A 27,201-nucleotide genomic window follows, 5' to 3' on the forward strand; every position below is an offset into this window, starting at 1 on the left:
GAAAATAAACTTTGGAAATCATCTAAAGGACAAGTTTACAGACCCCGTAGTGGTTTTGAACTTTACAATAAAAAACCTTAATTTAACCGTTATAATTGGATATAAAATTTTTATTTATTTTTTGATCAAGAATAATCGTTATTTTTTGGATTTTTATGTTTTTCATTATCAGATAACCTGATAACCAGGCAAGCGTGAACAACCTTATTGTGGTTCTTGACGTTTGCCTGGTTATCAGGTTATCTGGTTATGTGGTTATGTGGTTACATTTACCAGATTTAACCAGATAACATGACAACCAGGCAAGCGTGAACAGCTACATTGTTTTAAGCGAACATTTTCTGAGTGATTTTGGATGTTTCTAAAATCTTTCGTTTTATGTAATGTAGGTTTGAATTGTTCCACACTTTTAATCATCGACCCCGGTAGGCTTTTTCGGCCAAAGAGCATTTTTAGTAACAAACTTATGAGGGTGGAATTTCTTGAAGCAGAGCATCATCGCGATAAACTTGACAAGCTTAATGCACGTAATTCCCTTTGATTTTATCGGCTGTGCCCTTTGGCTATCCTTTCGCTATAAAGAGCATATGCCTTCTGATGATTTATGGTGTTATTCAAAACCATGTTTCCAGAATTCCGGGCTTAAAGTCCTGAAAAATGTGTGGCAAGGTTTTCGTAATTTTGAACATACTTTTTTTGATCTGCTCATGCCATTTAATGGCTTTAATACATTTCAGTACGTCATGTAGAGAGAGGAAGCTGCACTCTGAAAGTTTCTGCAGGAATGATTTGCCGAGTGTCTTGAGCCTCATCATTTCACAGGAAGTGTTCGACTGTCTGCTTTGAGCCCGGGTCATAGCAACTGCGACAGAACTTATTGAAGGGCAGTCCTATCCTTTCGGCATGCACCCCAAAAGGCGAGTGCCCCGTGTACGCTGCAGTAAATTTGTAGACATCTTTTTTGCTCATTTCTAAGAGAGCTTTGGTTTTAAGTGTGTCGTAGGGGACCCATAACTTCTGGAGAATCCCGTAAGATCATCTGCAGTTCCACCTATGCTTCGCCTTCGAGTGAAAAAATTTCGGTAATTTTTGTCTTAAACTCTCTGAGTGACACGGCCATGTCCACCGCGTGGTATACATTCAGTGCGGAGCCGCTCCTTACTAGTTCGTAAGCTGCCCCATTTCTGTAAATGTCCCTATTTCCCGGAACCCATATTATGGTAATTTCGTATTGATCAGAAACGTAGGCGAGCTCTCTCCTACAGTCATCCAATAGTTGAGATCTAACAGCGGTAGAAGAGAGTGCGCCAATGCGTTCTCACGGTACATCCTCTTCGATGTACCTTACCTTCTTATTTGCAAAAGTTTCAGACTGGAAAACGCTTGCATAGTCTGGTAAGCGAAATAATACTTTTAAATTATATTTCTCAGTGAAATCCTCTGCACCAACTCCGCATTCCATCTTTGACCCGTCTGTAAAGACAGTTAAGCCCTACAAGAACTCGGCCTTCTCTTGATTCCAGTCACTACGAGTTGGAAATTTCGTGCGGGGTTTATGGTGAACCTAGGTTTTCGACAGAATATAATCAGTGGACAGCGCTTTAATTTCAGACGGTAGTACGTCTAGGATGGAAACGCCCCCGAACGGTCTTTCTTTCCAGAACCACATGCCAAGCAGTCTGATGGCGCTGTTAGCAGCTGAGTTTGCGATAAACATATTAATGGGTAATAAGTGAGGAATTGCGTTCAAACCATCCTTCGGACAGGATCGCATTGCATCTGTTACGCCAGCGGCTGCTAACCTTTGAATTTTGCTTAGCTATTTAACTACGTAATCCTTAGTATAGGGTTGGCCACCATACCAGCGCACCGTAGAAGATTATGGCTCGGACTATAGCTGTTTATGTACATTCAAAGCACACTTCTGGGTTTCAAACTCCATCTGTTGCCCAACAGTCCCTTGGCTGCATAAAGAGCCACCGTGGCCTTCCTCGTACGCTCTTCAATGTTTGATTTCCAGTTAAGTTTGGGATTCAGAATAACTCCAAGGTATTTCACCTTGTTTGAAAGATCCAGTTCTGTTCCATGGTTTACTCTATGAGAACAGTTTATGGCCCAGAAAAGTACCGTCTTTAGAGCCCTTTCCATAATTTCACATACGATCGAAGCAAACTGACCTGATATCGCTACATCTATTATTTATATACTCTTATTAATTCAAGTTATTTCGACTCCAACCTTGTACGGCACTCGCCGATTCTTCTTACTTTTCTATTTTCCTTTCCAAAATTACTTACAACATTTGTGTATTGTTTCAAAGCGCATTTAAAATACAGTATGCCTTTAATTGATTTTTTTTTAACAAAATACCCTAGACGATCATAAAAGTCGCTCTTTTAGTAATAAAAATCAACACACACTTCCGAATTGGTTTTCAGCTGCATTATTTCATTTATTTGCCGATAATGTGTATTCGTGTTTATATTTTTCAAAAATAAATTATAGCATACAAATTGAAGTATTTTATCAATTGAAAACGCTCACTGAACTTATAAAATTTTACAGCAATGGGTAAACTTGCAACGTGCGGAAATCTCTGTGGTATATTTAGAAATTCGAATAAAAATTAATTGCCTAAGGTAAACAAATATAAAAGCTTGTGGTTGATTATCGCTTTATATAGAATCTCAATAGCGAGCTAGGCAAGATGAATTGTTGGAAATTAATAAAAATTAATGCTTGGAAGTGTTCTTAAATAAAATGAGTGAAATAAATTTATTATACACTCACACACAGATATGCACTTTGACCGAATTCGCTATTGTATAAACATACATACATATGTACATTTGTATGTATAAGCGAGTTCTTTTTGGAGGTGAGCGAAACCCACCATGCTTATATATAAATAATATTACGAGCTCAGTGTTATGACTAGGGCAACCAAAAATGTGCTCGAGCTTGTTTTTTTTTCTTATGCTTTATCACAAAATGCATAAAGAGGAAATGCCAATTGAAAAAAGATAAAGTATTTTAGCCATATTTGTTAGAGTATATTTCGCATTAAATGAATTTTTTTTGCATATTTTAGAAATACATGCTAAATAAATGCATATAAAAAAAATTTAATTATTTTAATTATAGGGCCAGTGGCAATTGATAGAAACCCTACCAGTGGGAAAAGTAGTAATGCATTATATGCGTGATAAATAATGTAATGTATGTCTTATGAGTTTTTGATTCTATTACTGCTTAATATGTAATCAGCATCATTCATTCCTGCATTCCTGGTAATGCAAAAATGAATGCCCCACTTTCCTAGGACATCGCCGTGGGGGAAAAAATGCATTTTCGAATGTGAAAAGGGCTGTTTTACGATTATTTTTTCGATTACTATACAATGCATTTTCCCACTGGGCTGTAGTCAAATGAACTAGTTGTAAACTACCTCACAACTAGTATGAACCGCATGCCCAACTAGTCAGCCAACTATCCTTTTTCCATGCAATCAACTGGTATTTTTAACATGGGGATGTCCTGCGAGGTGGTAATTGTCAGATTTCGGTCAGAAATATACCAATCTCTTACTAGTTCAAAATAGATAGAAAAATACTAGTCCAATTATGGAAAGTGGGTTGGGAGTCAAAAAATAAAATGAATTCATGAGTGTACAATAAAAAACGCTTGAATAAGAACACATTTTTATTTAGCAGTCTTAGATTTGCCAACAATTTTAGTGTTAAATATTTTGGGTATTAATTATAAGGAAGAATAAGTACATACATATTTCAAACTTTTAGACCATAGATTTAAATGCATTTTTCATTAAATGTTATCAAGAGTAAAAGCTTTCAGTTACAATAAATACTATATTTTTTATCTTTTTTATTAATATTAGATATGAAAAAAAAAATTGTTAGTTAAAAATAAAATAAATACTTTAGTACATTTTCGAGTAAAATTAAATAAAAATAAAAGTTTTCATTAAATTAAAGTAAATATTGTAAAAATAATAATTAAAGCTTAAATTTGAGATTTGGATGAGAATAAAATAAATAAATAATTCATACAATTATTAAATATTTTTAATTTTTGCCTATATGGCTTGTTGATTGATAATTGATACTAACAAAATAATTATATTAATCGTGTAATTTAAAAAAGTCAAAAATAATTGAAAATTATCAAAAATAACAAGATAATCATGTAATTAAAATTAATGAACTAATTAGCAATTTTTAATTAATTATTAATCATTTAAAAGTTGCTAATATTGTTATTTAATCATAAAACGGTAATCCAAAAAAAAAACGTCCTTTAATTAATAATCATTATAATTATCAAGCATTATTTAACAGGTCTTTAATTGTTTACAATATACCCAAATAAAAGTTATAATATTTTGTGTACTTTATTGTATTAAACTGTCGAAGTCAAATAAAATCGGGCATGAATAAATCGTTTTGTACTTGGTGAAAGTCTGGTAATTTTCGAACTACTATCTCTTATTTCATCTTGCATATTTAAAGCGCTTAAAATCATGTTTTTACGGCATATCTTTGGTTGCCCTAGTTATGACTTACAGACATGGTGAGATTTGTAAACACAGCAAGCTGGCGCCTAAATTTCCTTCAGAAAAAAAGTGAGTGAAACTATTTTTGAAATCATTCACTATATATAAGCCTTGTTTGCATATCCAAATACTTGGCTCACTTGTTTGGCTCAACAAAGCGTGAAGAAGAACTCAAAATTAAAATCAAGGCATGCGACTTTGCTGTTGTAAATGGCTGTGTGAACTTAACACACTTGTGTAATGGTATTAGTTCCTTAGAAAACATAGTGGCTACACAGTTGCCTTGCCATGCTGTGTAACTGGTCGTTATTGCCAATGCATGCAGTAGAGACTCACTAGCCTAACTAAAGTTAGGCGCGCTTAACCTTAACAGAATCAAATTTTCACTCAAGCGTTCGCCTTCTGCTACTACTGGCACCAGCTATGAGTGTATGCGTGCAGCATATGTACGTACGTCGTATGGCCTGCTCAAAACACTGCAAAGCTTTTCACTGTCGTTTTCTTGTTCAACGTTCAGTCGTATTTTCGAACGCCAAATATACGCAACGCAGCGCGGTAAAGCCATAACTGCTAATTCTCTTCTGCGGCTTACACACTGACACTTTTGCAGGCGACCAAGCAAAAGGATATATAGCTAAGGACACTAAAGGACTGAAAGCTAGTGAAGATATATATTTATATTTAATAAAGTGTGAAGTGAGATTGAGTAAACAGAGTGTTGAAGGCGAGCTAAATAAGAATTATTCGGAAGAAAATTTGAAATAAATAATTAAGCGAAAGAAGGGGGACAAACAAATAATAATAAATATCAAAGTGAAAGTGAGTGAACTGATATGTAAGAAGTATGTATATGTGAGTAAGTGAGGTTCTTGCAAACTGACAGACAACATTTATCTGTGTTGACATGAAGTGGTGTTCTAATTCTTTTTTCGTTTGTGAATTATGGTCAACACGTGTACACGTACTTTTAAAGTAACGTCCTTTGGTCATATTTTAAATTTGAATCTTAAATTTTAGTTTAAAGCAGATTTCGTGCCCTTTTTTTGGCCCATCATATATAATTTTATGGACACGCAAGCTATCATACCGCCTATCATGTGCATGTGCGTGTCAAAATTAATGTTAGTACATTTGTAGCATTTATGGTTTCTAAGCTATGCTCCATCTTCCCCACGCTATATCGCGCCTTTGGTTATTTGGAAGCGTGTGAAAGTGAGCAGTTAAATGGCTTTTTCGTCCTTTTTCGATTGCTTACATTTATTTTCTCCATTTTCACTGTTCATTTTCGCACTTCCACTTGAACTGTTGGTGCCCTTACTTTTCCTGATAATTTATGAAATTTGACCCAAATTCAATTTTTTTTTTACTTTTGCCCTTTTTATAATTCATGGCCTACATAATTTCGGTGACGCCCACATCGCATAAAAAGCTTATTAAGTCAATGCCCGTTTGTGTGTGTGTGCGCTTGTGCGAGGCATTTTGAAAATGTAAAAAGTAAGTAATTTAAAAAAACTAAATCATTAATGAAAGTCATTAACTAAAAAAGGCTGAAGTCTGTAAGTTGAACAAACCTTCAATATAATGTCAATGATAATAGAAAACCATTAATATTAGTAAAAGCATTGACTTTAGAATAACAAAAAGTTAAAATAACAAAGCATAGGTCAACAACAAGATTTTTGCAGCAAAACGATAACAGTGTCAGAGGTCCCTTGGTCACAGCTGCTGCGGCGGTGCATACAAATGGCACAGGGATTATGTAAACAAAGCGTACAAATTTGCTTTTGCTTCGTTCGTGGTATTTACACTAACTAAGAAGACCCGATCCTCTTGCCATCAGCAGCTGAATGGCTACTATGCATGTACAACTATGCACATTAGGGTGGTCCAAAAATGCATGCGAAGAAGTTAAGTTGGAATTTGTATGCTCTCACCCCCCCCCCAGGATTATTCTACACCGAAAAAACATACCCTCATTTTATTTTTTTTTTTGAAATCAAAAAATATTTAGAGGTCGCTCAAAGCGCCCGAAGTTTTCCATGTATTTTATATGGGGAAAAAACCACTTTTCGAAGAAATGATATAGAGTAGTTAAAAATCCATATTTTTCTGCCAGAAAATCCATTAACCATTTTTTCATTGCTACTATAATTTATAGGTCCGCCAAAAACCCACAAAAACCTCGAAAAATGCAATGGGGCTACCAATAAAAAATCGTTAGTACTAAAAAATGGTTAAATAAACAATTGGGTATTATTACTGAAAGTCTCCTGAAGAGAACCAGGGGTTTCCGATAGAAAAATATTGACTTTACAGAATTCTATTTCATTTCTATAAAAAAAGAATATTTTTCCCATATAAAAATACATGGAAAACTTTGAGCGCTTTGTGCGACATCTAAATATTTTTTGATTTCAAAATAAAAAAAGGGGGTATATTTTTTTCAGAGATAGGACAATCCTATGGGATGGATCCTATGAGAGCATACAAATTCTGACTTTACTATTTTCGGACCTCCCTAATGTACATACATACTAGCAAAAGTGTAGAGCGTTACATAAATATATACATACACACATGCACACACACATGCATATACACGTGCAAATTGTTGGCACCGTTTCGTCGTCGTCGTCAGTCGTTTGTTCGGTCTGCTGCAGCCTCTTCCAGACAGCCTCACTACCAAAATATTGCAACACAGAAAAACAACAAGCCTTTCATTTTCGTTTTTGTTCGTGTTTTTTTTTTCAGTGTAAAATTTTAGCCAGCAACTGTGCCTGTGTCTGATTTTTGCCAACGCTTGAAACTGTTGTGTTTTTTTATATTTATTTTTAAATAAAAAGTAATCCTCTTTCATGCAAATCAAATACAAGTTACAAGCTTATAGGCTTACGAGCCAATTGTGAAAAATACATGTACATATATGCATGTACGAGTTTGTATGTACGTGTAAGCTATAAGTGAAAAAGTTATTGTTACCACGTTATTTCTGCGAATTTTGTGGCACCCAAAAGTGTACAAGTTGGAATAAATTGTATGTGGATTTGATTTCTAGCAAGATGTCGACATGGTAAGTAATTTATGCAATGCATTTTTAAAAGTAGTGCATAGAAATGTAAATATTTATGAAGGAACAAGTTTAGCTTTTAAACTGTTAAACATTTCTGCAGATGTGAATAAGGAAAGTTTTTATGAAATTTCAGCAGTACAATGAATGGGCTGGAGTTATTCAGACGTTGGTGGCAGTTAAAAAAAAACATACCTACATATCGAGGGCTTACAGTGGTCGAAATAATTATAGCCGCGCCACATTTTGACAAGTTTTAACATATTATTTTTGTTATTATTTAATTTCGGCTATGTTTTATAAAAATATAGTTCATTCTTTAAACTGCATACTCAGAATTTTTCTAGGAAATCCAATTAAAAGTCAGAAATTTTTACGAAAGTTTGCCGATTTTTTTTTTTTAATATTGCATAAAGTTTAAAACTTGGATTTATACGGGGTTTGTTAAAGAATGAACTATACTTTTATAAAAAAATAACCAAAATTAAATAGCAACAAAAATAAAATGTTAAAACTTGTCAAAATGTGGTGCGGCTACGACCTGTCTACAATTTTTACAAAAACTACATTTTGATGTTAGCACCAATCTGAGACTTAATTGTTATCATTGACTGCAATTTTAACTTTAAAAGTCATTAGTTAACTCATCTAAAAATTTATATACAAGGTAAGCATAAACATCATCGATGACAGTTAATTTTAAGGTGGATTTTTATATAGGAATCTCACTTCCGTGAAAACTGCAGATGGGTCATATTGATAATAAACCCTCGATATATGAGGCAAAATTTGTCAAGTGTACCAGGAAAAATATTTTATGGCAGCAAACAAAACGAAAGTTTCAAAAAAAATTTCTTTCACTGCATACATACATACATCTTTATAGCTCCTGTATAGCTCCTAAACTGCTTATTAAGTTGAATAAATTGGTTAACGCATATGATAGAAAATTAAAATGCCTTTATTAATATATAAAGAAATTTAAGATTAACCAACCACATCCAAACAAAATTGCATTTAAGTGAGTGTACTTTTTATTGATCCCAAAAGCCCGAAATTTGGCAATATCTCAAAAAAATTTCTACTTTCTTGCATTCTGATTTCGTATTTCAGATCTTAAAAACCCGAAATTCGGCTATGTTTCAAAAACTGTTCTACTTTCGTATTCGGATTTGGCGAAAAATTTTACATTAGAATGTATAATGTATGTGCAAATTTTCTGCAAACAAAATTTTATAAAAATTATAGTTTCTAACAAAAAGTTTTAATAGGTCAGCAATTTTTGATGCTCTATCATAAGTGTGACATAAGATGTGAATTTTAAGAAAACTTGTGACTCTAAGAAAAAGGGCTAAAGTTTTGCATGTTTAAACTCGTATAACTCGACAAAAAACCGCGGCAGAAAAAAAAAATTATTTTACACATTGGTTATCAGCAGGGAACGGATTTGATGGAAAATGCCTTTTTTCTGCTAAAGAGATAGAGTATATTCGATTAAGAATATCCACGCTTAAGCTTTCCCTGATTCCATATATGTATACACATTTAATGTTGCCTTTTTTGCCTTTTTTAAGATATTTGCCTTTTTTTTACCTCTTCTACCTTTAAAAAAGTGATTATAGCATTTACAATTTTTTTTTAGATTGAAAAATATACACGTGCACATGTGGCTTATAGAAGCGCAGGGACCTCTTGCCAAATTGGTGTTGGAAAAATTCAAAGCCGTTTTCTCAGCTAACGTAGGCTTAGAGACAATAAGAGGTGTGGATAAAATTGTAAAGGGCGAGGAAAACGCCGTTTCAAACGTTCCATATTTAAATTGGGCTCCACTTGTATCAACTTACGTCGAGCGCACATTTAGTACATTCAAGGCTTTAGCCATGGGTAATTGCGCAATTTTTTTGGCGCTAGCTCAATAACGCCAGCGCCACCTGTGGTGTCAGCGCACTAACCCACCGCAATAGCGCAGTGTACTGAATTGAACACGGCGCCATCTGAGTGTCACCACAGTACCCATCGTCATACAGTGCAGTACACCATACAGTGGTGTCATGTCTATTATTTCTAAAATTTTCGGCGCTGAGCAACGCTTGTACCGCCAACTGAATTTAATTGCTAGGAATGTAGTAAATGCCACGATATTCTATCATTCTTGAATAAAAGCTTTAAATTTGCGTTCTCAACACTCAAAAGCAAAAACAAAGTACGTGTAAATTTTCATAGAGTTAAGGCGAATTGTGTGTGTGCCTTATGTGTTGCTTGGTGTTAATGGCGCTGGCGCTTTCCACATACTGGTGTTGGCGCGGCAACTCCGGCTACGGTGTTAACGCAATTGCGCCGCGCAGCGCAGTGTTACCCATGCCTAAAAGGCTTTTCTTCGCGAAAATCGAATGAAAATGCTGCCAGAAAGCTTCAAAATGCATCTTGTGATTCAATGTTACTACAACTATACAGATTAAAGTTTTAAGAGGTAGAAACTCGAAAGGATAAAATAGTCAAAGATTCAAAGTACAAANTAATGTTACAACTATACAGATTAAAGTTTTAAGAGGTAAAAACTCGAAAGGATAAAATAGTCAAAGATTCAAAGTACAAATTTGTCATATAATGAAACTAGTTCATAGTTTTTTTTTTTTACTTGTAATATAAACATTTCTAAAATAAATGTATTTTTTGATTGTTCTTCGTATTTTCTGTCTTTTTTTAGTGCCTTATTTTGCAATACCTAGTGCCTTTTCCTGCCTTTTTCGCTATTTTATTTTGCCTTTTTTATAGGTTTTTAGGTCCTAAAAATCCGTTCCCTGGTTATCAGTAACCATAGCAACAAGTGGTGGAGTTTGAAAAATATGCTGATTTAACATTTTTTTTCTGATACACTTGACAAATTTTGCCCCATAAATTTATGAAAAACTGGTAACTAACCAGAAATATTTAGGAAATTATAGATAATTCTTGCAGTATCCCAATGTTAAATTGAAAAATCCTTTGGAACATCAGTCAGCTATAAAAAGCCTTGCCAGAAAAACATCCCTTCTGTCATCGCACTCATCAGCAGTGAATCCACTGCCTCCTTAATAGCAGCCACTTCTGTCTGAAATACCCTACAGCAGTCCGGAAGCTTGAAGTTAGTGTTTATGAGAAGTTATCAACAGCAGACCCATTACCCAACCCTGCCGTCCAGTTTCGATCGCTCCGTGAAGAAGTTCATTGCTTCCCCTCTCCAGAGGTTCCGGCGATCCTCCTCCCTCGAGGGAATGTCGGCAGAGACGAAGATCTTAGGAGCCATTCCAGTCGCGCAGTAATGAAATCGAAGTCCTTCAGAACTTCAGTAGAGTGTCCAGTTCTTAAGCCGGTCAACCACACGGCTTCACTGAGTCGAATAGCTGTTGCTGCTGCAGCAGTTTTGTCTGCACTGTCGACAGGAACTATATTCAGCATTACGTTAAGGCCGAGGCCACACAATGAGCGGCTGAGCGGTGAGCGGCTTTTATTCCTGAGCGGCGCCGCCCCATCTTTGTAAGTGCCTATTTGACTAGGGTTCTATAAAATATAAGAGGCTTGACCACGGTTTAGTAAAGCTAATAGAAAACTTTGGGCCAAATTAGCTCACCTACAGCAGTTTACGGCCACTGATGCTGTCCTTACTCTTTCTTCGATGTTCCACCTCCACGAAAGCTTCCTGTTAAGGATCAAGCTCAATTACTTGACCTTGCTAGATAGTTGTAAGCGATGACCTCCAACAGAGAGAAGACCAGCGTGGGAGATTTTATACTCTCTAGTGAATTAGACCACTTCTGTCTTACTGTCTTACTGGCACGAGTGTTTTATGAAATAAAATGCGCATTGCCGTTCGCAACGATATTTCAAAAAACAAGCATGATCTTGTTATATAAAAAAATGGAAAAACCGTCATGAAAAAGAAAATTGTGTATTAAAAATCAACGCGATTCTTTAGCCGCTGCATAAAAAAATAAGAAAAAAGGTTAATTTTACCATATTTTGATTACTAAAAAAAATCAGCTCTTGTGCACTTGTTTGGCTGTTTGTATACTTGAGCTAGGTCTCTGGTATGTTGTAGTCTGTGGGTGGCACTTAAGGGCATACAGTTTAGTGAAGGCTGAATGAAAATCCAGCAATTCATATGAAATAAAGTAAAGGATGGACTTTAGTCGTTTACATCTAGCTTTAAATTCTTAGCTGCAATCCCCCTCTGTGTCCTGGTACTCTTTTGGCTGCATATAGAGCCCATTTTTGTTCGACCTTCCATGGTTGGCCTTTATTTAAGCTTGGCGTGCTCAAATACGCCAAGTTATTTCGTCATGTGTGACCAATATAGTTGACAAAATCAAAGGCGGATTCCGTTGAAATCAGGTTTAGATATACATGCTATAAGTTTGATAAATATGGATGTCTTATTCCTATTTACAAAACGTTATACTTGTGGTAAAACCCCAGAAAATATGATTTTATTTAAAAGATTTTATTTTAAGAAAACAAAACTTTCTGAAAACTTTAAACCTAAAGTTGTAAGTTATATGGGTATTTTCGAGATGCCAATAAATTTCGTACTCTTACATGAGCGTGGAGCTTGCCAGAGCATGTGCCTTTGTCGTTCCTTGTTTCATTAATCCGAACAGCTATAAAAACGGTGAGAGATTATTTGGCTACTTCCATACAATTTCATTTAGGAAAAGTCACATACTTGTAACCTTTTCACAAATATTTAATTTCTGCTCGCAAAAAAAATTTCTTTATAATTTTTTTTAATCTTCTTGAAAAAAATGAGTTTTGAAAACTGAAAACTTTTTATTTTAAACTGTGAACTATGGCAACTTAACCTATTTTACCCATAGGGACGGGTTATAATCATCATCTCTATCCGGGAAATCTATCTAAGGCGTACAAGAAATCTTGTCTGTCTTTGTAAATTTTTTTTAAAATGTGTCGGAAAAAAATATCGAATATTTACAGAAATGTATTTCTATAACAAAATGTCAACTAGGTCTACAGATATCTTAAGAAAAAGGCGATGAATCCCAAATGATGTTGAAATGCTTAACTTTTTTTAAATAATAGATTCATAAATAACTAGTACACAGAATTTCGGGATCAGAAACATAAATTTATTTATAGGGAATATTTTTTTTCTTTTCACTTGTTCCATATCTTCCGCAATCTTTTTGTCTGATATTCATTTTTACAACACATTTTGCTAGGTTATTTCTGCTCTTATTACACCGTGCGACAAAAACAAAAAAAAAAATCAAAACACACGAATGAATCGACATACTCACGAAATTATGGGCCAAATATAGTAAAACTGTGTTTTTGCTTTTTCACTCTGACTTTAAGATTTTTTTTCAAAGGACTTTGAAATTCTAAAATTATGTTAAATTAAAAAAAAATAAAAAAAAATCAGCGCAATGTAGAATAAAAATATGGGGATCAAATAAGAGAGAAAATTCTGTAGAATTTACAACCAATGAAGCTGTTTGGTTTACATGGACGAATAGGTTTCTTCTGAAAATCCACTTTTAATAAATTCTATCTTTTTAAATTAATTAAGTTTGCATGATGAAATTCGATGATGATTTGGTTCGTATATTAGTTCTCAAACTATAATTAAAAAAAAAAATAAAAATATTGCAAATTTTCAGGGATATTTAAGGATAAAATTTTTAAAGGACGTTTTCATACCCATGCATCCTTATGCACCAAAAAGTTTACCCTGTTATAATTCTAAAGAATTTTTGTTTTTATATGGTACCCATATTGTTATCCTACATTGCACTGATTTTTTTTTTGAATTTTTTAAAATATGTATTGTATTTTTTAAATTCCAAAGTCCTTTAAAAAACCTGACGTCAGAAGGAAAAACTAAATACGCTGCTTTACTATAATTTACCCATAGTTTTGCGAATATATAAATTTTTGTGTGTGTAAAATTTACTGTCACACGGTGTTACCACTACTTTGTTTTGTTGGCTATTAAAAGTTTCCAATTACAAACTTTATGCCATTCTACCTGTTGTGGCCAATGAGATATGAGCAAAAAAAGTTATTCTGCAGTCTTTCACCGAGCTGGCCACTTAAGCAATGCCAAGTGGCATTTAGTATTATTTTACTCTTTTTTGTTGATATCGAGAATTTTGGCCCTTTCGCTCTTAGTTTAGGTGCTTTCATTCATATATGTATGTGCATTAGGTTGCATCACCAAAAAAAGTTGCGGCTTTTCCGCCGGGGTTACACAATTTTCTACATTCTAAGACTTCCACCAAAATAATTTCGTAAAAATATTAAGATTTACGTGAGCTCAACCGATTGTAAAATACCTCCAAAAATGAAGTTTTTTTTTATGAATAAAAATATGTAGTTTTTTTTAAGAATTTTTTGGAAGAAATCCCCTCAGATGACAAAACAGTGTAAGCTTTAAAAAACTATATAAAAAAAAATTCAGAACATTTTTTTCAAATAATTGTATGCAAATTTTTTAAGCTTAAACTGTTTTGTCACCTAAGGTGAATTTTTTGCAAAAAATACTAAAATAAAATAATGTTTTTATCCACAAAAAACTCAATTTTTGGAGGCCTTTTCAAGTCGGTCCACTTTTAATATTTTTCCGAAATATTTCGATGAAGGTCTCAAAATATAATAGATTTTATAAAGAAAAGAATCGATTTTTTTTTTGTATGGGGAGTGATTCAGTCTAATGAAAATATGTGTGTATATGTGTTTGTATCTACTATTTACTTTATCTTTTTGTATTTTACTAGGTTGAGAGTAGGTACTATTAATTCAAGTAGTTGAATGCAATTTTTTGCTGGGCGGAGATGATTTTGACAAGGTTGAAAGTGACTTTTATTTGCCAATTGCAAGCGATATAAAGCTTTGGCGAATGAAACAAATGTTGCAAAGGAAATTTGTACGCATATATGTACATACAATTATTTTTGGTTTCACCGAACATAATTTGTAATACATAATATTTTTTCATAATTGAAACCGCTTATTTGTTTCAATTCCGATCTGCTTTCTATAAATAAGTGAGTACAGCGCATTACTAATGGCATCTATTAGAATGAAAAAGATCTACTTAGTGTTTGTTTATTTACCGCGGTTTAAGCAGATTCATGAAAATTTGAATTTTATTCATGAGTTATAATAAACAGGCCCACCTGTAGTGCACAGCGGGGCGTATACGTAATATTTACATACGTACCTATTTAACGAGAATACGTATGCAAGCATTTATATATCTTTTCTCCATTGTTTACATTTTATATCGACGGCTGAGTGGAAGATCGACCTATCTCAGAAAAATTTACCTAACTTTATTAGCTTAACAAAATTAAATTAATTAGAAGCTCATTTTCAATACCTACATCAGTTTAATATATTTGGCATATTTGTTTTTTTTTTTTCATAAAATCAGTTTGGTGCACAGATTCCCTCAAGTATTTTTATCAGGCAGCTTACATTAAAAATACATCTACATTAAAATTTCGAAAACTCATCTCACATAAACACACATATTTGGTTTCTAATGTAGCTCTTGCATCGGTTCGGGAATTTCGTGATTTGGGAGTAATTTTTGACTCTTCCTTCACTTTTGTTAACCATGTCAACCATATTATACCGAAAGCATATTTTAACTTGGCCTTTCTTCGACGCTATGCGAAGGATTTCAAAGACCCCTATACTAGGAAAATTTTGTTTAATTCTTTAGTGCGATCAAAATTAGAGTATGGCTCGGTTATATGGAATCCCATGTATAAAACACACTCTGTTAGAATTGAAAGAGTTCAACGCAAATTCACACGATTTGCTGTTCAACCTCTCAATTTTATTAGTCCTCTGCCACCCTATCCTGCCAGGTGTATGTTAATTAATGTTCAGCCGCTCGATATTAGGCGAGCTGTTCAAAATCTAATGTTTATCTTTGACATAATTTCCGGTGCCATTGATTGTTCAGCTCTTCTTGGACAGATATGTTTTAATATCCCCAATAGAGCTCTACGCTCTACTAATATTTTTTATATTGGTATTCTGAGATCGAATTATCTCAAATTTGCCCCACTTATAAGAGGGCTCAACGAGTTAAATCGCATCTGCAGAATTATTGATCTCGATTTCGCAATGTCAAGGTCCATATTTGAAATGCTTTTTATGCATTTACTAGCTACCAAATAGAAATTCATAAGTGAAAGACACTGGCCCAAATTTTTTTTTTGACGTAGAATACGTCTTACCTTAAGGTATGGGGGCTATGTTCAAATGTTGTAGTTGTAATTTTTAGAGCTTCACAAAAACGCTTATTGCACGAGAACTAATAAAGCGATTTCAAAGAAAAGTGCGGCGTTTCAAAGATAAAATTCCAAACCTGTCGACAGATTAATTTTTGTAAATAACCAATTCGGTTTCTGTCGTAAAAACAACGGTAAACATTGCCTTATTTTGGGGTCAATTTTGAGCCTTTAAAGTGCTCTAGCAACTTATTGTTGGCATATATAACTTTCATTTTCGGGATATAGGTTCTTTGGAGCAGTAGAAATATTATCGGGTACAAATTTTATAAAAATTTAACAAATATTGAGCATTTTAAGGCAAAAAATTGTTGAAAAAATTTGCAAATTTTTTTCATTACCAAAATGCTCGAAAACCGCTCGAATGATTTTGTTTTTGTTTTCTTTAATCAAAAATTCAGGAGTTTTGCTTTCGTTTGGTATATGGGAAGTATTGGTTGATATCTTGTATATATGTTTATTTTATTCAAATATATGGGCATAAATGATTTTCCATACAAAATCACCTCGTCATCATTTTGCAAACACGTGCATATGTTGGAAGTGTGGGAAGGAGACAAAAAGTATGTATGCGTATGTAATGCGGCTTTTGATAAACAGAGGCGCGCTATTTATAACCTAATCGCAGCGTGTGTACATATGTAAATACATACATACGTACATATGTTGATTGCAGTTAATGTGGATCTGTTTCTATTTTTAGTAATCTATGTATGTCTATACATACATATGTACATACATATTATATATGTACATACATATATGAACACATGTATGCATAATACGCGAAGACTTTTCGAAGTGAAACAACATTTAGAAAAAGTCCAATCCAAGAATAAAAGTAAAGGTGAGGACGTACATAGATAAAGAAAAGGATAAAGGCCAAGGTAAAAATAAACACAAAAACAAAGTTGAGTAAAGATAAAGGCAAACCCGAGTCTTCCCGAAAGTTAACAAATAGTAACAAGTATCTCTGCGCCCTTAGCTACAACCACAACATGTAAATGTGTTTTCAAATGTTCAGTTTGAATTAAATTTCTTTCAAGCGCTCAACCAATTTTATATTAAGTTTTTTCAATAAATATCTTTTCTGTTCAAAATTTCAAATCTTTAAATCTCAGTAAGCTGTAGAAAAAAACAATGGTATAAAATAAAAATAAAAATAGGGCTTTCGCTTATATTCTCATTGAGTTCTTTTCACTTAGAAGTATGTAAATTTGTAAAATTTTGGAAAAACCCTTTTTTTCTTAGTGTGTGATTTCGTTTTTGACTTGGATATGCTCTTAACCATACCACGTATTCTACGTTTAAATATAGCGGCTGTATCTCCGATACAGCCTGCAGACCAAGACGAAGGCGCTGGACTGTTCCTTTTTTTTGTAGTTTTCATACTTCTATATATAAATGCGAGTATTACGGCGCTTTTGTGAAAAAAAAAATTAAGCAAGGAAGCACCCTCAGCGGGGTTGAGCCGTTGTTAATGGAGAATGAAAATAACTTGAGCTGGAAAAAATTGCGTAGATTTAGCGTAAAAAGCAATTTCTGTGCGCAAAAGAGAAAGTGCAGATTGCGTTGTAAGTTGAGTAAAATTGCTGCAAAGTAGATATGGCTTTGGCGAGAATGCTTGCTCTGAGTAATGACAAAAATCTCGAAAATATTGCGACGAAGGGCAAATTGCACCAGGTGTTAAAAGCAGTGGTGGCGAAAATCCGTATGAAAAATTGTGCATAGAAGGTGGAGGAGAAGATTAATGTGCAACAGACTGGTAATGAAGGGAAGACTGTGTACTAAGTTCACCAAGTTTGATACATATTCTCGCTACCACGCTAATGCGGTTAAATTAACGCCACGTTAAGCAGGGGCTTTGTGGTATGGCTTTTAAGGCTGCAAATGGCAACTGCACCTGCGATTTAGCACGTGGAAGGTGGAAAACAAACAAGGAATACAGGATATATGTATGCATTCACATTATGGTGTACGAGAACAAGAGGCAGCATTTTTTTTGCGAAATTTTATGTGCATACTAGCCGGGATAAAAAATTACGCGGTACACCCTTGAGTTTAAAGTATTTTTGCAAAGAAATTTTGAAAATTTTTTATTTATTCTTTTTCGAACGGAATTGCACTTTCAAAGTTTATTAATTATTCCAGTGGAACTATTTGAAAATAAATTTTATTGCCGAATGCAGGTGTCACAGAAAAAATTAAAAGAGCGGCCCTTAAGGCGTTTTAATTTCCAACAAGAAATGTTGCCTCTTCATTGCCCCTTTCGGTTTTCGCGTTTGATTCTAAAATAAAAAATCGAATTAAAAAAATGATAATGTATATTTTTATTTATATATTTATGTATTTAAAAATAAGAAGAAAAGTAAATTAAAAAAGCTGAAAAACCGATTTAATAAAAGAAGAACAAAATATAATTTTCGAAAAATTTAATAAAATTTAAATTTTTTTCTTTAAAAAAGAAAAAAATAAAAAATTAATGTGTGTTTCTAAAAATTAGATTAAATTTAAAACAATGAAATCTTAAGTGAGAAAAAAATTTAATAAACAAATTCCGCTGCCTGAACTTCGGATCTCTCGAATGACACGCCAATGCTTTACTAACTCGGTCATTGCGACTGTTGTTGCTTTTGGTCAGAAGAGCTTTTTTTTGTAAGACTTTAGTGCCAGAATACTTATATAAATCTTCCAAACTAAGTATCTTTTCTTCCAATTGCCTTATAGTAAATTCGCACTGCAGTAAAAAATAGGATTTCATTGAAATCAAAAAAATCAAAATCAAGAAAATATATGGCAAATCCTGCTGAAAAAATTTCGTGAAATCTCAGATTTCAGTACCAGAATTTCCCTGTTAACAGGAGATAATAAATTTAGCAAATTCGGCAGTTTGTTTGCGAATGAGATTCCATTTTTTCATATGCAGGTGGGGCAGTCTAATGTACTTCATAGTTAAAGTGTTGAGTGTACTGCTAGAAGTGGATGTACCTTTATAGTTATGTATGTATAGGCATATGCGTGCTTGAAATGAATTGAAGAAAGTTGCAATGCAAACAAAGTGTAAATTTTCGCTCACCAAAGGATTTCGCTTAACTTCACGCCACAGGAGAAATATACAGTTAACATAATACGATAATATATCCACCAACACAAAGCAGATGCAACTTGCAGCGTAAGCGAAAAGATAAATAAAGCAGCACATAGATACTTGCTAGACACATGAACATACATACATACATACATATATATGTACATATATGCCGCACCATGCCACATTTCGTTGCAAATGTAATGCGCGCGTTTTCAATGTTGCCTCAGTGGCAAGGTGTGCAGTTGGTTCAATGGTTGGTTGCGTGTTTGTGGTCTCCAATAATGAATGCTTTTGTTTATATGCTCCAATTTTCATGCATACACATAAAACTTGCAAATATACATACATATACAAATGTACATACATACACATATAAGAAAATAAAGTAAGCAACATCGACGCACTTGCAATACCCACATTTAGGTCAGTATTTGTGTGGTACTCAAGTGTTTGTTACGCTATAGGCTGTGCTTAAACATTTTAAACACATAAGCGTGGTAGAGAAAAATGAGAAAAAATAACGGCAAAAAAAAAAAAAATGAAAACAGAATCATTGAAAGGGCGCGAGGCTTAGTATGTAAGTAAACGCAGGCTGCAATGAATTTTAAATCAAAGCGAAATGCTGCTGGTGTTGCCTGAAAAGCAGGGTATTTAAAAATACTACCACCAATACATGTGTTATACATACAAGCGAGTTTATAAATAGTGTGTTGCAAGGGGAAAGGCAAAACGTCTATGCGCGCGCCTCAGGGCTGCTGTGAAAAATTGCTTTTCAGCATTTGAGTTCTACTTTTTTTTTGTGGCTCACAAACAGCGCGCATTTGCTTAATAATTACAGCAGCTGTGTAGTATTGACTGTTAGCTGCGATAATGTTGGTTACGTATACGCCCTGTGCGCTTTTCACAATTTATTTGCAGCTGCAGACAAAAGTAGCCAAAAAAAAACTGCGAATGATCGTAAATTGCAAGCGCGCAATGTCAACGACAAACCTACCGAGCTAGGGAGAAACATACTCGTTGTCGTTTATTTGTAACATACATACATATGCACATTTATAGACAATGGCTGAGCGCCAAGGAGACTAGGCAATAAAGTGTCAATAAAATTTCGAAGATGATATTTCACATCTGTAGTTATAATTTGCAAAAAAAAAATTAAGCTTATAAATAAATAAACTAAATGCTTTTCAAGTGTGTGTAGGCTGAAATTGTAAAGAACTTTAATTACAAACTGATTGCTATTTTAACTTGTATTAATGATAATACAAATCTATGAGGTTTGACAATGGTTTCTGATTACCAAGATGTCTTCATTTTACTTCCGTCGCGTCGAATTATTTTTATTTTTTTTTATCGAGATACACTTTTCAAAATTCTTGGATTTTTAAATAGTTTCATTAGAAATGGCTATTAGAAAGGATCCGTGAAAATTGTCAGTTTGAATTCAGCGTTTCTCAAGAAAACCCCAACTAGAGAATTCACCAATATCCGGGAAAAAACCAAATCAAATGGAATGCATAGAGTTTTGAGCAACATTCGGAGTTATAGCATGATCTCAGCTTAACGGTATATGGGATTTGGTCCACATATAGGCATATTGCTTGATGGGGTGCTATCGAAATTTTTGTAGGCACACGCTGAGCAGGTAAGCTCAAGGCTCATAATCAAACTTTTATTTGGATCATTGAATATCGGGGCTAAGGGGGTTCGACGAAGCTGGAATCACCAGAAAAGAGATCTACCGAATTCACTACTTACCAAATGTTGGCATATCATATCCAAACCGATGTCGCGCGAATAAAAATTACTCCTACCGAAACGGCAGTCTAACACATGGAGGGGATGAAAATCTCAATTAGCGGCCTCAAGCTCAATAAAAATTGTTGAATATAATCTTAATTCAAACAAGCGAGAAGAAAGATTTTGACACTAACTTATTATGAAATTAAAATCTTACTAAAAGGCAGCCAAATGCCAGAAAATAAAGAAAGAAAGCTGCTTTATTACTTCACCTGTTTACTGCACCATGGAGTAGGCGGTTTTACCAGCAAATTAAATGAAAAATGATTTTTTATTTTCTGTAAATTTCCATATAAAATTAGAGAAATTAAAATAATTTTTCACTTAAATTGCTTTCGTGAAATTGGCTGTTAGAGACACAGCTTCATGGTCTTCTTCTTTAACGCTGCATCCACCTAAGCGATTTTGACATAGTTCATTAACACCAATTGGAAATTGAAAGTGAAGTCAAGTATTCCTACACCAGCATTTCATCATCGCGTATGAGGCTGTTTCTTCCTACTTTTCATCAAAAAAGGTAGACTTCTTCAATCACCATTGGCCTCAAGCTCAATAAAATTGTTGAATTTAAGAATTGTAAGAAAAATTCTACTCATGCACTTTTATAGCCCATCAGATTCTAGCTTAACATAGTGCTAGGCTCAAGTTGCTAAGAATTCCGTTGATTCGTGATAACCTTTTCTGCCAATGGTTTTAAATAAAATTTTCTGCCATGAAAAAACCATTGTCGAACACAATTTGTGTGGAAGAAAATGCGTGACGCCGTCAGTAAAAAGTAATATCAAAAATCAACGCAAACTCTTAGCCACTTAAAACTTTCATTTTATTAAGATATAATTTAATGGGTTTTAAAATTGCATACTCATAATTTTTCTGAAAATTCTTAATACAAATTTTGTTGTTGTTGTAAAACTTTTTTCAACTTTTCTAGTTTTATTCTAAAGTTTGAAATATGGACTTATATGGTTTTTGTTACTTTTATAAAAAAAATATTTCATAAGCATTAAAAAAAACGAAAGAAAAAACGTATGACTGTATGAGTATAGAACAACGGTAGGCAATCGAGACTCTTTGAGCCAAATCCGGACCTTTGCTTATCAAAGTGCTCCTCTTTTTTTTTCTTTTTGCTTAGAATCAGAGACCCAGAATAATAATTATTTCATGGTTGAGTTTTAAAAAAGTCTTCCAAATTTTCGTTAGAATTATAAAAGTTTTTTGATAATAATTATATGTGAGAATATTTTTTTTAAGTCATCGAAAAATATTATTTTAAGACTTATAAAATAAAAGTCTTTTCATAATAATTATCAGCGAGATAAACATTTTTAAGTCTTCAAAGACTTTTATTTTGAGATTTACGTTTTAAATGTGTTTCGATAATAATTATGAGTGCGAAATTCAAGACCATTTCGTGATTGGTTCGGTATTAGTTTGGGCCCAGTTGGGATTAGTATGGGACAGTTGGGGACTAGTTTCTGCAAATTTTCTGTTTCGCGTACTATTTTGGATATTTTTCTCTTGTGATATTTATATCAAAAAACAAGTTTTCGACATTTTGCTTTCCCCTTTTGTGAATTTTTGGTTGCTCTGCCCATTAACTAACATGCAGCATCGCAATAAGTTTTTGGGTGTCGCTCATTGGCACTGGCATTCGTCAATGGTGTACATTGTTTACATGCAAATGAATTTCTGGGTCAGATATACATATATACATATGTACATTTGCTCTAAACTGCATGAATATGTATATGTAGTTTTACGTACATATATATATATACATATGTATGTATTTATGTATGCACTTAAGTGTGTAAATTTGTATGTTTCTATTGATAATTGCATGAGCCAGCATCTTGCCAACCCACTGCCGCCATTACTTATAAATGCAATGCTCCTGCACTTTTTGCACTTTTCTGTGTGTACGTGCATTTAACTTGCAACTGCTAAAGCAAACACATGCCACCGCTTGCATATGAAGTACGTTTCGTGTTCATCATCTGCATTCTCTCGAAAGTCGCGTGTGATTAAGCGTGTTGGCTGACGGCTCTGCTGCACGTGTACTTCGCACGCGCGTTGTGTGTTCAACTCTGTTGTTTTTACTATTGTAGTACCACTACTGACTGCACTACTTGAGCTTATGTTGAACTTAAGCATACACTCATTTTAGCATACGAACATGAGTACTATGTGCATACATATCGATGTATATACCCTGCAGAAAATCAAACTGGTTTAGAACTTGCGCTGAGCTAGCCTGAAAAGGGACGGTACTGGTTGTTCTTCATCTATCCCACAAATCAATGCTTTCAACTGTCATTTTAACATGGCGATGTTCTACGAAGTGACAATTGTCGTCCTCTGCAGAACTTTTGAACTTGTTCTGAACTGACTCTTTGTTAATCTGATTAAAAGGTCGAAAATTCTGATGAAAAATCGTTAAATTGTCCTTTGTTTTGTATGAAGTTTGAAAACACGGCTTAAATTATTTTCTTTTAAGAATGATCATTTTTTTTAAATAATTACAAACAAGTTTTAACTCTCAATATATTGTGAATATTTAAAAAAGAAATGGTGTACTCAAAATTTCGCTGTTAAGTGTAGCTTAACTAAAATTTTAAAATTTGTGGTTATATTTTGAACTCAATTTTATACGTACGTATATACATAGTTTTAGGGTCTAAGAAAATCGAAAAAATATGGAATAGTACATTTGTGCATCTTTTTCATCAGTTTTCACATGACCAGGATTAGTAACATTGATGACAGCGCAACTAGCAACAATGAGTTTTGAACCGTCCAGCTCTGCATCCCTTTTGCAGTAGTTCTGAAATTAGTAGGGCGGAACTGACGCTTTGCCAGACTGTCTCTAAATTTTGCTGCAGGGTATAACTACGAGTACATAGACGTGTAGGTGCATACATATTTTCCACTTTAGCGATCAGGTGCGCGCTTAAATTTGTACATATTTATGTAGTAGTGTATGAAGATGTACACACTTTTCCCAAGGCGCTATATAAATGCTGCAGTGGGAGTATTTTACCGACGTTTTTTGTTTACTTAAGGTATATGCAAAACGTAGAAAACAAAAACAATTATTAAATATTATAACGTGTGCTCTTAGCGAGAGAAATAATGAAATGCGTGTGAGTAAGCTCATTTACTGGTCTTATCGGCAGTATTACTTTTTTTTTTTAACTTCGCGTTGGTATTGAGCGAAGCGGAGAAGACGATCCAAATGTGAATGAAACTCAAAGTTGTGGTCAACGTAACTCTGTATTATATACATAAGTAGTCGTATTTGTTTTACAATGATACCAAATGTAGATATAGCGTCGTAAAGGCAGCTGTCTAAGGCTATATATTGTCTATATTCGAAATTTATAGAACCTGGTGGACCGGTGGACTTGACACGACTGGAACCACACTGATAAGACCAAAAAAGTTCGTTTATACTTTACTACAGCCCTTATGGAGGCTCCTGTTTATATCCTATATGTGTGGTTCTAAAACCGGAATGGTGGACATTTTTAGGGAAGCAAAAATGTATAGTAAGCGAGGGCAAACAGATGTATGTATTAAGCGATGAGTGCACATGGAACCTTACGGATTCCCTCTGTTAAAAAAAATTTCCAAAAATCTGCGTTTAGTTGCAGCTACTTTAGACTTCCACTTTATTAAACTAAAATTGAATGGACTACAAAACTGCATACTCAAAATATTTCTAATAAATCGAATTAAAAAGCCCGACATTTTCGTGAAAGTTTGTTGATATTTTTTTAGTGTTTCACAAAGATTGAAACTTGGATTTATGTATATAGGTTTTGTTACAGAATATACTATATTTTTGTAAACAAACTAGCAAATACCGTGCGTGCTTCACTGCGCCTTAAAAGTATTTTTCCATATTGTAATATTTCATATATTTTATCAATTTAATTAAATACAGTTTTTTAAACAGGTGGCAACCCACCTTAAAAATATTTTCGGAAGTAAACTTTCCTAAACATCTTCAGTTTGATGCCCATAATGCAATATTCAATTTATCTTATCAATTAAATTAAATTAAAATTTTAAAATGGGTGGAAACCTTCACAAAAATATTTTCGTCTGTAAGCCTTTTTAAACCGCTTTCTTTTGGAAGCCATATTACAATGTGTACTTTATCCTATTAATTTACTTACACTGCAATTTTCAAATAGGTGGCAACTCTCTAATTTTTTTCTATATTTTAAGTTAGACATCTAGCAACACTTCGTGAAAACTGCCTTTTATGCATTAGTTTTCGAGTGATGCGCGTACAAACTTACAGACAGGCAGACAGACAAAAATTCTACAAATTTTTGATTTGGCATCTATATATCGCTCTAGTAAAGAGCTCCATATTAATTTTTCTTTAATTTCTATAATGTACAGACATCGGCATGCTACAATTTTATTATATTTATAGATAATCAAAATTAAAAAAAAATATTAAGATAAATGGTAAAATCTTGTCAATATGTGAGTGTGGTAAAATTATGATAAGCACTATATAGGGGCATGCTGGTTTAAACTCATTTTAACTAAGCACTGTGAATAACAATGCTTAACAATGAACTGTGAACTTGGCCTTTGAGCGCTTAAAATTTAATTCTTGGGGCATACTTTTGGAGGCAGCAGTTAGCCCAGCAGTGATGTGATGAATTTTGAAGGAGCTGTATGTAGTCAAAAAAAGCATTCAACACAAAACTATACAATATAAAAATAAAATATGCTTGAATAAAATTCCTCTCAAAGCCGGAGGTTAGCACAGCCTCGACATTGTCGCCAAAAGCGCGCTATAACTAATTCCGTTTGCCACCTCCTATTGCCTCTTATTTCACTATGTACTTGTGTCCGCATCACAATAACAGGCCTTGCGTTTGGTTTTTGTTAAGCGACGATGACGCTGGCGACGCCGCCGTTGACAATGACAATGCGAGTGTCAAGCAGTTCGCCCTTTCCCTTGAGTCCTTTAAAACACATCTTAAATGCCGAGCACTTTGGCTGTTGCCACTGGCATCAAACAAAACGTAAACAAGTTGAAGAAAAATTAAAAATCAAAAAAGATAAGAACAAAATACTCGCAGATAGTTGAAAAAAGCTGGAAGCAACGAAAGAAAGTGCGAAGACAAAAGCGACGGATTACAAGTGCAGCTGTTGGCGACACAAATGAACACAAACACTTACCTACATACATACATACATACACACATACATATGCCTTCACGAGCATTCAAGCAACCTGGCACATGAATGCTACGAAAACGAGCATATGTGGTTGCAGTATTTCATATGCACTTTAGAGTGTGTGTGTGTGTGTCTGTGTATGCGTGCATATTAGAGAGCGTGGGTGTTAATGTGTATTTAAAAAATGTATTTAGGTAAGTTCATGTACATACTTGGCAGCTGCATTAGCCAAATTAAAGTGTACATAAAGCTGCTTACAGTTAAAGCGAACGGAAGAATAAGAATCAAATGAAATGCGCGAGTGAGCAGGAGTGGAGATAAAATTTGTAGTAATACAATTTAGGATGGCTATAAAAAAGAAAATACCGATAGCATTGGGATACAAGAATGAAATCGTTACGATTTTTTATTTGTGTTCCTTAAAAGCTACATATGTATGGATGTTTGTATGTACCTAAAATTAAATGTACATAACTCTTAAAAATTATATTAGAAATTCTGAAACAAGGAGATATTTATAATACTTAGCTAAAAGCTAAGCTTTAAAGCTATTCAGTAGTTATTTTGTTTGAAATAGAAAAATTGTATGGAACTGTTTGAATTAAATAACGGATACTCTGACGTAGTCTGTTGTACATTGATTCAATAGGGGAATTATTCTTATCTCAGAACTTTATCGGATATTTTATTAAAAATTTCAATTCGACTCAATATAATGCCAACTAGGTGAGCGAGATTTCGGGTAGCCAAACATTTTCAGTGAATATGTTCTGTCGTTTATTTGGTCAGCTCACATAAATGACCTATAATTGTTTCCGAAATACTGATTTTACTAAAAGTAATAGTGGAAGTTAAATTGTCTTCTGCTTAAGATAAGCAGTATGTTAGATACATACCTCATTTTACGGACAGAAAAAAACACATATCCTGCCTCCGCCTTGAACATGTATCGAACTTAATAATTACTCATTTACGACCTCCTGTCTGCGGGTGAACTTTTTAGCGTAGAAAATGGTAAATTAATGTCATGAGAGACAAATGTAAAGAGCTAAATTAACAACATGAACTTACCCTTAAAACATAGACTAACAGCAGCCTCGTTAGTTCAGAATAATCTCGCGAATCAACTGCAGATGACTTGAATTAAGTCCTGCTGCTA

General features: G+C 33.9%; 1 protein-coding gene across 1 annotated transcript in view; it reads left to right on the top strand.

The window, feature by feature from the left end:
• The first annotated feature begins 5,116 nt into the window (after positions 1–5,116).
• The window catches only part of LOC108365607 (frequenin-1), a 90,672-nt gene continuing 68,587 nt past the window's right edge, over positions 5,117–27,201 (top strand). Inside the window, exons 1-2 of the mRNA XM_017619672.1 lie at positions 5,117–5,408; positions 7,325–7,643. The gene's annotated coding sequence lies outside the window, so the exon portion shown is untranslated. The remainder of the gene's footprint in view (positions 5,409–7,324; positions 7,644–27,201) is intronic.

This window comes from Rhagoletis zephyria, unplaced genomic scaffold (assembly GCF_001687245.7).
Source record: "Rhagoletis zephyria isolate East Lansing unplaced genomic scaffold, Rhagoletis_zephyria_1.1 Rzeph_scaffold_01931, whole genome shotgun sequence".
In the NCBI taxonomy this organism is placed as follows: domain Eukaryota; kingdom Metazoa; phylum Arthropoda; class Insecta; order Diptera; family Tephritidae; genus Rhagoletis; species Rhagoletis zephyria.